The following is an 11,467-nucleotide window of genomic DNA, read 5'->3' as shown; positions in this document are numbered from 1 at the left end:
TGCCAAACCAAGTTGTGGTACATTAATGAAATGGAATAATTATTGTGCTGTAAGAAATGATGAGTATAATGAGAAGCATGGGGAGACTGATATGAACTTATGTAAAGTATAGTAAAGCAGTAGCAGAATAACAATATTTGCAATAATCACAACAAAGAAACAAAAAAGAAAACTATCAAAAATGATTGATACAAAAATTATAATAACAAAGCTTATTCCCAAAGAAGAGATATAAAAAGAAGCCATTTTTTACTGAGGTAGAGGATGAACAGTATGAGGGAACATTATATATACTTCTTTTTTGATAAGTTTTGTGAAACTTTTTCCACACTCCTTTGAAAAATACTTTGTAAGTATGGCTCTCTAGAAGAGGCAGAGGAGAAGAATACTTTGGGTTTTTGTTTTGTTTTTTTAATTCATTTTTTATAATAGCTTTTTATTTTTCCAAATACATGCAAAGATAGTTTTCAACATTCACCTTCACAAAATCATATGTTTCACATTTTTCTCTCTCTCCCCTCCCCTAAACAGCAAACAATCCAATATAGATTAAACAAGTACAGTTTAAGAATACTTTGTGAGATGTATATGTAAAAACAACTAAAAAAAACCAATAAGATTAGTTTTAATACTATTTTTTTCCAAATACATGCAAAGAGAGTTTTCAGCATCCGCCTTTGCAAAATCTTGTGTTCCAAATTTTTCTCCCTCCCCAAGATGGCAAGCAATCTGATTGATATAGGTTAAAGATGTGCAATTCTTCTAAACATATTTCCATATTTGTCATGCTGCATAAGAAAAATCAAATAAGATTATTTTTAAAATAGAGGTACAAATCAAAACAACTCTGAAGTTTCAATTCATACCCAAGAAACTGACCTCCCAAAATGGAAAATAACAAAAGATTGAAACAATCAATGTAGGAGAGGCTACAGGAAGACAGATATTTTAATCCTCTTAGTCTCTCTGAGTCTCAGTTTCCTCCTTTTTAAGATGAGGATGTTAAACCAGATGATCTTTAAGTTACTTCTGGTAGAGAAGTAAATTGGTCCAACCATTTTTAGAAAGCCATTTGGAATTATGCTTTATTTTTTAGTTAAGTGACTAAAATGTTCATACCATTAGGGCCAGAAATCCCACTGCTAGGTATATATTCCAAGGAGGTCAAAACCAGAAAAGTCCCATATATGCCAAAATTTTATAATAGTACTTTTTAAAAGAAATAGAAAAAAGATGGTTCCCATAAATTGGGGAATGGCTAGATAAATGGAAGTATGTCTATCCATCAATTAACTCATAAGCATTAAGTGTCTACAATGCATCAGGCCATTGTGCCAGACACTGGGAATACAAAGACAAAAGTCAATCAGCTATGTGACTCTCCAAATGCTAACAATCTAGCTGTATTTATGTATGTGTTCAGATATATTTCCATCTTTGTGATTTTACTAGTTGTAAACTGAAACCTCTGAATTGTTTCAATTTATCCTGTATACACAAATGTGTATGTATATGTATATATATAGATATACGTGTAATATATCTATAGTCTGATGTTATGTTTTTGTTGTTTGTCCTTTGCTGCCATGACATGCAAGTGATTGGGTTTAAGTGAGGAAGGGCTGTGCAAGGTCACCTGCCTCATGCCTCACCTGAGTGGATACTCACTATCTTCTGAATCCAGTGGCCAGTTATAATGATAATAACAGATAACATTTATATAGCATTTACTATAGATCACAAGAGTCAATTAGGTGGCTCAGGGGATAGAGCAATGGGCTTGAAATAAAAAAAACCTGAGTTCATATCTGCCCTCAGGCACTTACTAGCTCTGTAATCCTGTAAAATGGAGAAGGAAATGGCAAACCACACTGTGTCTTTGCCAAGAAAACCCCGAAAACAAGTCCATTGGGACCATAGTGTCGAACACCACTGAACAACTCAACAACAACATGTGCCAGGTACTGGGCTAATTCCTCTTGTCATATGAAACCCCTTTAAAAACTTAAAGACAGCTACTGCGTGTGCCCAGTTTTCTATAGTCTAAATACTGTTGTTCAATCATGTCTGACTCTTCGTGGCCCCACTTGGGGTTTTCTTGGCAAAGACACTGAAGTAGTCTGCCATTTCCTTTTCCAGCTCATTTTACAGATGAGGAAACTGGGGGTAAATAGAGTTAAGAAATTTGTCCTGGATCACAGAGCTTTTAAGTGTCCAAGGCCACATTTGAACGCAGGTCTTCCTGACTCCCAAGCCTGGAACTCCATCCACTGTGCCACCTAGCTGCTCCAAGTTATAGATATGGTTCTGCAAATAGCAAGGGATTCTATTTTCTTCATTCAGTTATCATTAATGCCATGTCTTTCTTCACAACAAAGAAAATGAAAAGCCCTTTTTTTCCCCTGCCCAATTTCTCCCTTTCAAACCAGAGAGTAAAAGGCAACATAGGGGAAATGTTTGAGAGGCTTCTTCTCTTTCAGACTGTACACAGTGTTAGAGATCAATGCTGCCTTTCTCCACCCAGTCAGTTTTCGGCAAATCAATATCTGTCTTTTAATCAGCACAACCCCCAGAAAAACAGTTATGGATATTGCCTCTTACCCTTGATCCGCTGCTCTCACCTCCCAGATTCTTTCTTCTATGAGTGGCTCCTCGCCTTATCTCCTCTTCCTCTTTCTCTGGCTCCTCCTGAGCTTAGCTTTCTCACTTGCTTCTATATTTATGTGTTCTTCTCCTACCCTACCTCTCCTTTGCTCTCTAGCTTTTAAAGCCTCAAATCAGGACTTCCTTGTAAGCAGTGATTCATTTTTAATTTATATTGTAAAACTCAAAAATTCTACTCTTCTGTCTAATATGATCCCAGCAGTCCTTATATAATCATCCCACGGTCTCCAGTTATTTGATTTGTAATTTATCAACAATATACCTCAAAAATTTTTTAAATAGACACATATAAATGAGCTGATGACTATAATTCCTTGTAGTCAGTGCTGTCTTTAAAAAGATACTCATAATTTTTATTTTTTTCATTTAATCTAAGGAACAGGTCTCTCATGTCCTCAAAAAAGTCTCTATCTCTCTTCAATATTTTATCTAAGAGATAGTTCTTCTCAGGAAAATTTTATTTGTATTTTGTACACAAATGCATTCCTGATAACAACCCAAATGTGAATATGAAATCTCCTTTCCTTATCTCCTCTTCCTCTTTTTCTGGCTCCTCCTGAGCTTAGCTTCCTCACTTGCTTCTATATTCATGTGAATATACATACAAAATTACAACAACACACGTGGAGGGATAGATAAATGAGAGAGACAGAAGGAAGGGAATAGAGAGGGAACATTTATTAAGAGATAAGGTGTGCAAGGCATTGTGCTAAATACTGGAAATACAAATTCAAGCAAAAAGAAGTAAGTTCTTATGCTCAAAAAGTTATCAAACTGTGCATACCCTTTGATCCAGCAGTGTTTCTACTGGGCTTATATCCCAAAGAGATCTTAAAGAAGGGAAAGGGGCCTGTATGTGCCAAAATGTTTGTGGCAGCCCTGTTTGTAGTGGCTAGAAACTGGAAGTTGAGTGGGTGCCCATTAGTTGGAGAATGGCTGAATAAATAATGGTATATGAATGTTATGGAATTTTATTGTTCTGTAAGAAACGATCAGCAGGCTGAATTCAGAGACACCTGGAGAGACTTCCATGAACTGAGTGAAGGAAGCAGAACTAGGAGATCATTATACGTAGCAACAACAATACTATAGGAGGATCAGTTCTGAGGGATGTGGCTCTCTTCAACAATGAGATGATTCAAACCAGTTCCAATTGCTCATTGTTGAAGAGAATTGGCTACACCCAGAGAGAGAACTGTGGGAAATGAATGTGGACCTACAACATAACATTTCCACTCTTTCTGTTATTGTTTGCTTGCATTTTTGTTTTCCTTCTCAGGTGTTTTTTTTCTTTCTAGATCTGATCTTTCTTTAGCAGCAAGATAACTGTATAAATATGTGTACATATATTGTATTTAACATATACTTTAACATGTTTAACATGTATTGGACTACCTGCTATCTAGGGGAGGGGATGGGGGGAAGGAGGGGAAAATTTGGAACAGAAGGTTTTCCAAGGGTCAATGTTGAAAATATCCATGCATATGTTTTGTAAATAAAAAGTTATAATTTTTTTTAAAAAGTCAGTTCTACCCTTAGACACTTACATTCTGATGAGAGAAGACAACACATAAAAAGGAGGAGAAAAACTGTAAGGAAAGAGGGAAAGGTCTATGCAGGAGCAAAGTGTAAATGTCCAGAGTCAGGAAGGTAGAATAAATCTTAGTTGGGAGGAAGGATTGGCAAAATTAAGTGAATAACCCTCTCTTTGTTACAAAGATATTAACTATGGGTAAGTGCAGAATATCATGCATTGTGTCAGACACTAATGCAAGTTATTAGCCTTGAATGGTTTTGATAAACCACATTTTTCCCCCTCTTAAAAACCTTTATTATAAGGGATGATTTGCTGGAGAGGAAAGAGGGAGAGAAATGAATGTAATGGAAAAATACAGGGTATCTTTTTTTTAAAAAATACAAAAAAGAAAAATATTATTCTCCCTACTAACCCATTTCCTTCTTCCCATTTTTCAGTCCAAATCTTTTAGACAGAGGCCTTATTCTTTCTGTATTCAAAAGGCCAGAAAATACTCATATCCTCCCAGCCCTGGAGTAATTTTTACCATATATTTTCACACATCTTTTTCCAGTTGGGGGAATAAGCCAGACTCTGGAGACTTTTTCTAAGAGGAACCAAGGTCTCATGAAGGCAACAGTGTTTGGTTCCACAGAAAAAGAAACAGTTTGTTCTGATGCAAGTTTGTAAAGCCTTTGTTGCCCTGTACTTTCAGCAAATTTCTTCTGGAGAAAGTTGCCAAATGGGAGAGGGAGGAGTACAGAGGCAGTGCAGAAGTGTGAGAAACATTCTAATTCACTGAATTATGACCCTGAAGGATCTTTGAAATCTTTGAATCCAACAGCCTTATTTTATAGATATGGTATGTGAGAACTAGAAAATTAAGTAACAAAAATGTCTAACATGTATAGTGCATTGAGATTTGCAAAAGGCTTTGCATTTGTTTTCACATTTGATATTCCTTAGCCAAGATCTAGTAATAGCAGATTTGGGACTAGAATTCACATTTTATTTTATTTATTTATTTTTGGTGAGGCAGTTGGGATTAAGTGATTTGCCTAAAATTAAAAAGCTAGTAAGTGATAGGTATCTGAGGTCACATTTGAACTCAGGTCCTCCTGATTCCAGAGCCAGTGCTCTATCCATTATGTCATCTAACTTCCCCTACAGTGTTATTTACATCATACAACTCTCAGAAAGATTTTATAAACATGAAAAGGCAAATGGGTTGGTAGTTACTGATGTTTTCACCACTTCTTTCTTGGTGTATTAACATTGTCTCTGATTTTTTTTCCACATTCTTTTAGTGTCTTTCCCTCCTTGAAATATCTTCCAAATTAATTCAAAATTGTCTCACTTCCAACATGGATTTTCCCGATATATTTACATGGGTCTTGAGCAATCATTCTTCCCAACCTCACTTTCCCAAATACCATTTCTACAGACTAGCAAGTGCCAAGAATCCAGATACCAGGAATCTACATCAAAGAAGGAGGTGCTAGTGTTCACATACAATGGTTTCTCTTTCTGCTAATAAAAATAAATTATAGAAAAACTGACAAATTTGTTCCATTTTACTTATCTCTGTTGTTTTCTTGCCAATCTCATTTATGAATGCTCTTGAGATGACGTGGTTCATTTGGGTTTCAGGTCAAGCCTACCATAATCTTTTTTTCCCTTGACGTTGCTTTTCACTGTTTTATAAGGCAATATTACTTGTAAATTTCCACCATCTGCCTCTAGTATTTTGCCGATGAGTTTGTATTTTCAATCAGTGTTGCACTTGGCTGTGGTTTCTCTCTGCTTGGCAAAGAGAGCCGGTGTTTGCAGGCTTAGGAGATGTGGGAAGGGGTGTTCTTTGGGCCTCTGCCTTACGGCAACTATTTTTTACATTCTGTTAGGCTTTTGTAGGAAATGACAATAAAGTTAATATTGGCTTTTCCCCATTTCCCACTTTTCTTCATTGATGGAGTTTTTCAAGAAATCAGGTTGAAGCTGTTGCAATTATTTGCAATCTTCTCTCTTCTCAATTTAGGTTGTCTTTTCAGTTGATTTAGCCTTTGACCTTTGCTCTCTAACTTATCAATAGAGTTTGCTTGACTATCCTCAGACAGCTGATTACCATAAGAGTAACCATTCATTTCCCGCTAATTAAGCTATAATTTGTAATACAATTCTAAGTTTGCCATTTCCAGTGCCACCTTTTTTCTGGAAGAAAGTTTTGATTGGCATGCACTCCATTTTCAGACAGAGAGCTTATAAACCCAGAGTACAGATTGAAGCATATTTTTTCTTTCTTTTTTATTTTTTGCATGGCTAATGTAGACATTTGTTTTCCTTGACTATTAATATTTATAATTGATTTTCTCTTGCCTTCTCAATAAGGGGGATGGGGTGGGGTGGAAGTGATGGGAGGACAATTCAGAACTGAAAATAAAATAAAATTGTTTTTTCTTTAAAAAAATACCAAAAAAATATTCTACTCCTCACTGATGATCATTCTCATACTTGGTTATACCTTTCACATTCCAGTGACTCTGAACTGCTGTAAATCATCATCCAGACCTCATTTCATAAGCCCTTCTACCCAGTTCCTTGTTCCCATCCCCCTCACCTTCCCACTCTAAAGTTTCAACCTAACTCTACCCAGACCGCCTATTGGGCTGTATGAATGCCTGTTCCATAAGCAACAAATTTCTTTTCATCTTCAATCTGTTTCTCTCCCACTCCTTCCTTCTACCAACTCTTACTGAAGCGTGGCCTGATGACACAGCCTCCTTGGCTACCCCCCTTTCATTACCGGCTGCACCTTCTCCTGGGCTCACTGATCAAGGCAGGGAAGTTGGAATACTCTTCGTTCCCCATTGCCATTTCCAGTTGCCCTCCTTTCTCCATCATTCAGTAATCTATTTTCCTTTGAAGTCCTACTGATACCTATCACCCAATCAAAATCTTAGTAGCTTTTGTCTACAAACTCTTTCCTTCCTCAATGAGTTTGATACTTGGCTCACAATTTTTCTCTCCTCATCATCATACTAGGGGACTTCAACATACATATTTATTCTCCCTTAGATACCTACCCACTCAGTTCCTCAACCTACTCACTTCCCATGAGCTAGTCCTTCACCTAACCACAGCACACACAAAAATAATCTTGCCACTCACACAAAATTCTTCTATATTTAAAAATTCTGAAATCCTTTTATCCAACCATAATTGATTAGCTTTCACCTCTCCCTCTTGTATCTCTGGTCACTTCCCCAACACTAGCCTTTGTCTCTTCCTCTCCCCATCACCCCAACCCTGTATGGTCTTTCTCTCTTGAATACCTAACCTTAGCACATCACCAATTACACTCAGCCAAGCCTCAGCCCTGAACCACGCCCACCATTGTGAAGGGTATGACCAAGTATAAAACCTTCAATCCTATATATAAGCTACTGAAACAGAGTGGAGAAAATCATGCCATTATTCTGACTGGGTCCACTACAAATTTATGTTACACAACTTCAACTGGGCCCTCACTCCTACTAGACAATTTTGTTATACTTCTCTTAACAACTCGCTATCTTGCCCTCCATTTCTCAAAGATTCTGTCCTGGGTCCAAACCTTTTCATCCCTTCTCATACTTCCCATGGTTCTTCCTCTCCCCTCCCTCTCAACTGATATTTTTGCTTCAAATTTTATCCTTCAAATTGAAGCTATTTGCCCAATGAACTCTCTCTTCTCTCCTCTTCCTGATCTATGATTTAGATGCCTTCTTCTACTTTTTCCTCCCTGTCTCATTTCAAAGTTATTCTCTACTTGTTCAAGCAATCCCATTCTATTCTATCTGTTCCAATAGATTGCCCTTTCTGTCATTTCCATTCTTTCACTTATTTTCAATCTCTTCCTGTCTACTGGTTCATTTCCTACTGCCTAAAAACATGCTCATGTCTCCTCCAACCTGAAAATAATCCTCACATGAACCTTCCATCCTCAAACTGTCTATTTTTCTTCTGTTCTTTGCAGCTAAACTCACAAAAGGAGCATCTACAACAGGTGCCTCAACTTTCTCACCTTTAACCTCTCCTTAATCCCTTACAATATTGCTTCCAATCTTATCATTCTACTGAAAACTGTTGTCTCCAAAGTGACTTATATCTTAGCTGCCATATCCAATAGGCTTTTCTCAGTCTTTATTCCCCTTGACTTCTCTGCAGCCTGGGATACTGTTGATCATTCTTTCCTCTTTGATACTCTTTTCTATTTAGGTTTTTGGGATATCACTCTTCCCTAGTTCTCTATATTCCTATCTAACCACTCCTCTATATCCTTAGATGCATCCTCCTTCACTTGAAACCCTCTAACCACAGATTTCCCTCAGAGTTCTGCCCTAAACTCTCTTCTCTTCCCCCTTTATATTATTTCATTAGGTGATCTCATCAGCTTTCATGAATTTAATTACCATCTCTAGGCTGGCTATTCTTATATATATATATTCTTCCCCAAATTCTCTGTTAACCACCAAACCCACATCTCCAACTGCCTTTCAAATATCTTGAAATGGATGTTCAATAGACATCTTAAACTCAATTCAATATGCCCCAAATAAAATTTATTTTCTTCCCCAAATCCAACCATTTTCCCAGTCCTACTAGTCATTCTATCTCTTGCCCTCCATATCCAGTCTATTGTTGAAGCTTGTTGAGTTCATCTTTTTTATAGCTCTTGTATAAGCCTCCTTCTCTACTCTGACATTGCCACTGCTCTGATGCAGGCGCTAATGATCAACTCACACCTGGACTACTGCAATAGCCCACTAGTGCCTCTGCTTACCTCAAGTCCTCTCTCCATTCCAATCCATCCTGTAGTGTGATCATATCCCCACCACCTCCCTCCCCAACCTCATTCAATAGTATCTCCCCTACCCACCTTCCTATTGTCACTAAGATCAAATACAAAACGCCATTCAATTCACTTAATAACCTAGTTCTCTTCTATCTTTCCAGTCTTCTCATGTCTTTTCCTTGACAGGTTTTTTCTGATCTACTGACACTTACCTCATGGCTGTTTCAAGAACAGAATACTCCATCCTTCAGTTTTAACATTCTCTCTGACTATTCCCTCTATCTGGAATACTCTTCTTCCTTCACTTTGACCACTGATCTCATTGCTTGAAGTCTCAAGTAAAATACCATCTTTTTCATTGCCTTCCCTCTATTAATTATTTCTTATCATGTATAAAACTTGTTTTGTATAGCTTTACCATTAGATCGTGAGCTCCCCAGGGGAGGAACTATCTTTTGTCACTTTTTGTATCCCCAGCATTTAGTTTGTACCTGGTACATAATAGGCACTTAATAAATGTTTATTGTTTGATTAATATGTAGACACCAACAGTCAACAAGCCTTTGGTTTCTTTCATTTCTCAAATATAATCCTTGTTCTCTAACATGTTTCTTATAATCCTCCCCTGCTCTTGCCTTTATATTGAAATTGTTGAGTATCAAACAATTTGATTGTTTATCTGCTTTGGAAGATGTGGTCAGGTTTTTCATAGACTTTTTCTAGGTATACATCCTCTGAAATTATCTTCCTGGTACAGCATCCCTGTGAGGCTGTTGTTGTTCAGTTGTGTCTTACTCTTTGTGATCCCTTTTGGGATTTTTTTTGGCAAAGATGCTAGAGTGATGTGCCAATTCCTTCTCTAGCTCATTTTACACATGAGGAAACTGAGGCAAATAGGATTAAGTGACTTGTTCAGGGTCAAAGAGCTAATAAATGTCGGAAGCCAGAGTTGAATTCAAGGAGATGACCTTTCCTGACTCCAGGTCTGGCACTTTATCTCTACTGTACCACCTAGTTATGCTATGGGGCCACTTTCCCAGTTCTCACTCACATTGGTCTTTGAATGTCAGCCAGCTATTTCTCTCATGGTTCTGGAAATAACCTTGAGCAACTGGTATTTCTAGTACTATCACTCACAAGTCCCCAAAAGTGTGCTTTCCATTAACATCAGTTAAACTTTAATTAGTTCACAAAAAAAGGTATTTAATAAGTAAATATAACAAGAATACTAGCACAAAAACCTTCCCCAAAAAACTGGGAATGTATTCTTCTTCTGCACACATAAATCCTCTAACTTGTCTCCCCAGAGGAAACCTGTGTGGCAGAGGTGAACTTCTCAAGTCGTGGCAGTGGGAGTCTTTTCTTCATACATTTCATTTTAGACATTGCTTTCTGCTGAGCCCCAAGGAATGTGTCCATGTTTAGTCTCAATGCATTTTCTGGATGCATTATCTGTTACCAGCCCAGGTACTCCAAAAACACGCTAAATTAGGGGGCTCAATCTCCTTATCTTTTGCTACCCTCTGGCAAGGCTCAAGGGTGTGCCCCATGAAGGCATTCCTGACCCTGGAGCCCTTCACCATTCCACTGTTTTGTTGTTAGACTGGTTCACTGATTAAATTCTTCTAGCCATTTAAGCCCTCAGAGCATGCTGAGTTCTTTTCTTAGCCAATCACGATTTTTTACTCTTGATGAATCAAAGAGGTTTATAACTCATAAAGGGATCAGAAGGTATAAATAATATTGTTTACATTCTTTAAAAACTTAACCATAACCTTATTGATTAATTGAGGTGGGAAGTTTAAAACCCCTCTCTTAGACTGATAGTCTTTAAAAAACATTTTTTTTTTAGTTAACAGGCATTTTTTCTTCTCCTTCCTAATTCATCCTATCTATTTAAAAAAAGAGAGAAAGAAATAGAAAAAGAGAGAAAATTAAAAAGAAAGGAGAAAATAAAGAGGGAGAAAAAAAGAAAAAGAAAGGAAGGAAGGAAGAAAGATAGAAAGACAAGAAGAAAGAAAGACAGAAAGAAAGAAAGAAAGAAAAAGAAAGCAGGAAGGAAGGGAGGGAGAGGGGGAGAGAGAGAGGAAGGGAGGAAGGAAGGAAGGGAAAGAAGGGAAAAAGATCTCTATAACAAATACACAGTCAAATTTACACACAGATCATGTCCAAAAATGTGACTCATTCTGCATATTAAACACATCTCTACTGCATTTAAAAGTGAACTTGGATCAGATGGATGCTATGTAGTAACTGTTTTAAGATGAAACCTACTCTCTACAGGGACCAAGTGATAGTGAAAAAAATCTGTACTAAGTACTGGTGGGGGAAGGGATGTTTGTACTTGTGTTTTTATTATATTGTGGCAGTAAATATCCTTTTGTTAAAGCTAATTGATGCTGACTGATTAAACAAAACTAGAACATAAATTATCATCATTAATATTGGTGAGAACA

Source organism: Antechinus flavipes, chromosome 2 (assembly GCF_016432865.1).
Source record: "Antechinus flavipes isolate AdamAnt ecotype Samford, QLD, Australia chromosome 2, AdamAnt_v2, whole genome shotgun sequence".
Taxonomy (NCBI): domain Eukaryota; kingdom Metazoa; phylum Chordata; class Mammalia; order Dasyuromorphia; family Dasyuridae; genus Antechinus; species Antechinus flavipes.
The sequence above is the reverse complement of the archived record's forward strand: the minus strand, read 5'-3'. Positions refer to the sequence as shown.